A 6499-nucleotide genomic window follows, 5' to 3' on the forward strand; every position below is an offset into this window, starting at 1 on the left:
GACACAGACACAGATACACACAGAGACACAGAGAGATACACACATAGACACAGACACACACCGACACACACACACACACCCCTATGTATGTTTGAACCCACCAGCTGCTCCTTGGGAGGAAGACAGACAATCTCCTGCCACTTGATTTATTGACCCTGAAAACCTACTGGAGGATCAGCTATGCATCAATTCCAACTCAGCAGTATACATCAACAACAAATACATGTGAGATATAGATATAGATATATAATAAATGTATGTATATACACCCACATATATACACACACACACATACATATATACACACACATAATATCTCTCTATACACATATACATATATACATATGAAAGGTAATCCAACAGAATGTGGAAATTATCAAACAATATAATTAATGTCACATGCAAGCAAAATACTGCTGAAGATCATTCAAAAATAATCAGAACATCACATAAGCAGAGAACAGCTAAAAGTTCAGGCTAGATTTAGAAGAGGCTGTGGCACCAAAAATATCATTGCTGATGTCAGATGGCTGAAAGCAAAAAATATCATAAGAATGTGTATTTGTGATTTATTGACTGTGCAAAGGCGTTGACTGTGTGGATCATAACAAATTATGGCTAACATTGAGAAGAATGAGAATCCCAGATCACTTAGTTGTGCTCATGAGAAATCTAGAACTAGAGGATGTTATGTGAACAGAGAAAGAGAACACTACATAGATTAAGATTAAGAAAAGTGTGTGTCAGGGTTATATCCTTTCTCCATACTTCTTCAATCTTTTGCTGAGAAAATTATTCAAGAAGCTGGACTCTATGGGGAAAAAATGTGGAATCAGGATCAGAGGAAGTCTCAATAGCCTGCATTATGCAGATGACATAGCCATGCTTGTTGAAAATTGGGAACACTTGAAGCACTTGCTGCAGAAAATCAGACACTACAGCCTTCAATATGTATTGCATTTCAATGTCAAGAAAATAAAAATTCTCACCATTAGAATGATAGGCAACATCATGATGTTGTTGTCGTTGATTGCCGACGAGTTGAGCATGACTCATAGAGACCCTATGAACAAAAGGCCTGAAGCCTCTCTATAACTATCATTTATCAAAGTTCATAGAGTTTCCAGAGACATGTTGTTTACGAAGTAGATGCCACTCCTTCTTCCAAAACATCATGATAGATGGAGAAAAGACTGAGGCCATCAACAATTTCATCTTTCTTGAATCCACAATCAGTACACTTGGTACCAATAGTCAGGAGACCAGAAGACATAGTACACTGGGAAAGTCTACAGTGAAGGACACCTCCAAATTATTGAGAAGCAATAATGACAGTTTGAGGACTAAGATGGCTTGGCCATGGTCTTTCAATCACTTACTATGCATCTGAGAACTGGACAATGACTAAGGATGACAGAAGAATAATTTATGTGTTTGAGCTGTGGTGTTGGAGCAGAGTACTGAATATCCCATGGACTGTCAAAAGAAGAAATAGGTATGTCTTAGAGAAGGTATAGCAAGAAGGCTTCTTGGAGGCAAAGATAAAAAAGCTTCAGGCATCAGTCCAGATGGTGCCTCAGGCAGACTCTTCAAACAAAACTGAATTAATCCCACCAAATGGAGACAGAAGAGATGGATTTACTGGAAAAGGCAGTTTAACAACAAACTGGAGTAATCTCTTCAAATTGGATTAAGAGGGCTGTTTTCACTGACAGGGAGATTTAATAGGATTTAGAAGCTCAGTGTTCCTGCTTCTGTGTTATCTGTCCATGTGTCAACAGTACAAAATATACCAAGTTTTTTCTTTCACAAAAATTGTATGCATTTGGTAAAGTTGTTAATTTCAGCTTACTCAGCTCCACAATCAACACTCAGCATCAAAAGTTAGGGAATCAAAAGACAAATTGCATTATGAAAGTCTGCTGTCAGAGACCTGTACAGAGCACAGAGGAGCAATGATGCCAGTATAGAGACTAAGGTGTGCCTGATCCAAGCCATGGTCTTCACAATTACTTGCTAAGCATCAGAGAGCAGGAAAATGACTAAGGATGACAGAAGAAGAATTGATGCCTTTGAGTTGTAGTGCTGGAGAAGAGTCTTGAACATACCACGGACTGCCAAGAAAACAAATAGGTCTGACCTGGAGAGGGTGAAACCAAGTTTCTCCTTAGAGGCAAGCATTTTGAAGTTCTGTCTCACATACTTCGGGCAGGTGGGCAGGGGTGGCCAGTCCTTGGAGAAGGACATCATGGTTGGAAGGGTGGAAGGACAGCACAGGAGAGGAAGACCCTGGATAAGATGGACTGACATGATAACTTGGGTAATGGGATTAGGTGTGTAGGAGTCAGTGAGACTGGGTCAGAATAGGGCAGGGTTCAGAGCTGTTGTACACAGGATCACTATGAGTCACAGACAACTCGACGACACATAACAATAACAATGATATTTTATGTATTTCTATTGTCACCTCATGCCACGGAGGCATGGTGCCCTCTTTCTGACTTATTTCTAATCTAGCCAGACCGACAAATTTTAAAAATTCATGTGCACAACGCAGGTATGCCTACATTTCCCAGAAGCCCACAAGTCAAGGCTGACACCTTCAAAAACAACATTATATACCGGATCTAAAGGACACATCATCCTTCCCTGCATGGTGCCCTCTTAATGACTTATTTGTAGCCTAGCCAGACCAATAAATTTTAAAAACTTATGTGCACAATGCAGATATGCCGACATTTCCCAGAAGTCCACTAGTCAAGGCTGACACCTTCACAAACATTATATATTGGATCTAAAGGACACATCATCCTCTCCTGGGAAACTATTCCATTGTGATTACAGTGTACTACAAGTGGAAAAGAAGAGGCCCTAGGCCACAAGAAGTCAATCCTGGAGCAGAAGTTCAAGGCAAAGGACCTCAGAACCGTCTGAGATAGGAAGTCATCCCTGATTCTAGGACCTGCTATTTGGACTTACAGACTCCTAAACTCAAGAGAAACTGGCTGTAGCAGAAGAAACTGGCAGCAGCTTGAGGCGTTCAGAATCACAGAAGCCCAGAAAACTTGAGATATAAGCCATCATATCAAGGGCTGAATAGGAAGAGATAGGTGTTGAATGGAGTAGGTAGGATTAGAAGGGACTGCTGGTGGAGCAGGGAAAGGGGTTGGTCAAGACACACTTGTCAAATATGGGGACAACACTGAATCTGTTTGTCTTTTCTACAGTTGGGATATATCTTTCATCTGCTATTTTCTGTAAAATGCTTCTCTATCAGATAATGTTCTAAATCTGAGCATTGAAATTAAGACAGATGAGGAAGAAAGATTGGCCATCCACTTCTGAAATAGCAGGCCTTCGAAAACCCGAGGTACACTACAACACACTTAGACTAGCAGATAGGGCAACTAAAGTGGAGCTCTCAAGTATGGAAACACAAAGGAGGAGGAACAGTTGTAAGAGACACTAGAATTGGAACATGGAATGTGAGGACCATGAATGTAGGAACATTAAATATTGTTAAGGAAGAGATGGAACACATAAATATTAACATACTAGGCATTAGAGAGATGAGATGGACTGGCAATGGGACATTTTGAGTCAGACAATCCTAAGATCTACTATGCTGGAGGGCAAAAGGTGAGGGGAAAATGGGGTTGCTTTAAAAGTTTAAAAAAGTCATTTCTAGGTCTATCTTAAAATATAATGTTGGGAGTGACAGGATAATAACTACATACATACAAGGTTGTCCAGTGAATACCACCATCATTCAAATATATGCACCAAAACTAGAGCCAAAGAGGAGGAAATAGAAGAGTTCTACCAACTTTTGCAGTAAGAGATTAATCAAACATGCAATCAAGATATATTAATAATAATGAGTAACTGGAATGCAAAAGTTGAAAACAGAATAGAAGGATCAGTAGTTGGAAAATATGGACTTGGTGGCAGAAATGAAGCTGAAGATAAAATGATAGAATTTTGCACAATAAATGATTTATTCATTGCAAATACATTTTATAAGAAACATAAACTCAGGCTTAACACACAGATTTCACCTGATGGTATACATAGGAATCAAACCAATTACATTTGTGGGAAGAATCTCTAGAGAAACTCACTATCAGCTGTGAAAACTAAGCCAGGTGCTGATTGTGGAACAGACCACCAACTACTCATATGCAATTTCAAGCTGAAGCTGAGGAAAAGGAAATCAAATCCATGGGAACCAAATTTGACCTTGAGTCTATCCCACCTGAATTTCAAAACCATCTCAGGAATAGGTTTGAGGCCTTAAACACTAATGAGTGAAGACCGGAAGAGCTATGGAAGGATATTAAGAGGATCATTCACTCTGCACAGCAATGCAAGCAGCTTCTCCTTCTTGTCCTCACACACAGTCGAAACACCAATCCACAAGATTCAGAGGAGCTTGGAACAATCATCTGGTTTGCAATACACACCCCTGGGGTGAACACAGTTGAAGCTGGTGGCCCAGGAAAACAGGGCTCGATACAGAAACAAATGAGAAAGCCCTAGAAGCTGTATTTGGCAAATATGGATGAATTGTAGAAGTGTTCTTGATGAAAGACCAAGAAACCAACAAGAGGATTTGCTTTTGTCACCTTTGAAAGCCCAGTGGATACTAAAGATGCAGCCAGAGATGTAAAGGCTATCGAAGTGGATCAAGCCACTAAACCAACATTTGAAAGTGGCAGGCGTGGACCCCCTCCACTTCCAGGAAGCAGAGGTCCTGCAAGAGGTCTTCAGTGTGGAAGAAGAGGAAGTGGAGGAACCAGGAAACCCCCTTCACATGGGGGTCACATGGATGATGGTGGCTATTTTATGAATTTTAACATGAGTTCTTCACAGGGACCACTGCCATTGAAAAGATTATGACCACATCGAAGCGGAAGGCCTCCTCCTAAAAGATCAGCCCCTTCAGGACCAGTTCAAAGCAGCAATGGGATGGATGGGAGAGCACCTGTATCACATGGAAGAGACAGTTACGGAGGTCCACCAAGAAGGGAACTCTTATCTTCTCATAGAGATGTTTATTTGTCCTCAGGAGATGATGGATATTCTACTAAAGGTAGTTGTTATTCAAGCAGAGATTACCCAAATTCTCAGGATACAAGAGATTATGCACCACCACCAAGAGATTATACATACCATGATTATGGTTATTCCAGTTCACACGATGACCATCCATGCAGAGGCTATAGTGATGGAGATGGCTATGGTCATGATCATGATTGTTCAGATCATCCAAGTGGAGGCTCCTACAGAGATTCCTATTAGAATTATGGTAACTCAAGTAGTGCTCCACTTACATGCCCCACTCCTCTCCATCTTATGGTGGAAGCAGTAGCTATGATGATTACAGCAACTCGCGAGACAAATATGGTGGAAGTCGAGACAATTACTCAAGCAGCCAAAGTGATCTCTACTCAGGTGACTGTGATTGGGTTGGCAGACTTTCCTTCTATGGAAAGTGGGTACCCTCTTCCACGTGATTCCTACCTACAGCAAGCAGCTCAAGCCACAGAGCACCAAGAGGTGGTGTTTGTGGAGGAAGCTGATCTGATAGAGGGGGAGGCAGAAGCTGATAATAAAACCAAACAAAACTTTGGATCAAAATCCTTGTCCAATGAAACAAACAAAAAGTGGAACTTATTCTGTCATAACTACCCAAGGAATATTGAAAGGAAAAAAATTGTTACTTTTTAAAATTTCCTGTTAAGTTCTCCTCCATAATTTTTATGTTCTTGTGAGGAAAAGCAGTAAACATGTTTAATTTTATTTGTTTTTATGACTTTGCTTTCAACAAGCAAATGTTAAATGTGTAAGACTTGACTTGTGTACTAGTATTGTAATTCTCTTTAACTGTTTCTGAAGGACACTTTCTATTTTATTAATCCCAGTAGATGAGGCAAGCAATACTAAGATTTTTTCACAGATATCTAGCCATCTAAAATGAACAAATGAATCATTTTGCCTATATAAACAAGCTAGATGGATAATACAGAAGGGTGGTTGGGTTTGCTACTCTTTAAGATTCCAGGGTGTCTTCAGACTGAAATCTCAGTATCCTTAATGTGAAAAACCTGAGAACAGAGGCTTACTTAAGGAAAGTGCTACCCACTCAGTAAACCCAGAAAAGCACACGGATAATGCTGGCCATATATTGCCTTTCTGACATTTCCTTGGGAATCTGCAAGAACCTTCCCTTTTCCTTCCCCCAACAAGACGATTTGAGTGTGTGTTAAACAACTACAGAATACTAAATAAAAAAGTTCGGCCAAAACAAAAAAATAAAAGAGTATCAACCAGGAAAAATGCAAAATGCCATTACAAAGATAAGGAAGAAAAGACAAAGATGGATGTCAGAAGAGACTCTGAATATTGCAGTAGAGTACCGAGAAGCCACAGCAAAGGAAAGAAATCAAGAAATTAAGGAGCTGAACAGAAGATTCCAAAATGCTATATGGTGCCACTG

The 6499-nt window shown here is 40.1% G+C and overlaps 1 pseudogene; it reads left to right on the plus strand.

Moving 5' to 3' along the window:
- Window positions 1-5371, plus strand: part of LOC102871267 — a 7830-nt pseudogene extending 2459 nt beyond the window's left edge.
- Window positions 5372-6499: the final 1128 nt, after the last annotated feature.

This window comes from Elephantulus edwardii, unplaced genomic scaffold, assembly GCF_000299155.1.
Source record: "Elephantulus edwardii isolate Elephantulus edwardi_28Jun2011 unplaced genomic scaffold, EleEdw1.0 scaffold00161, whole genome shotgun sequence".
NCBI lineage: Eukaryota > Metazoa > Chordata > Mammalia > Macroscelidea > Macroscelididae > Elephantulus > Elephantulus edwardii.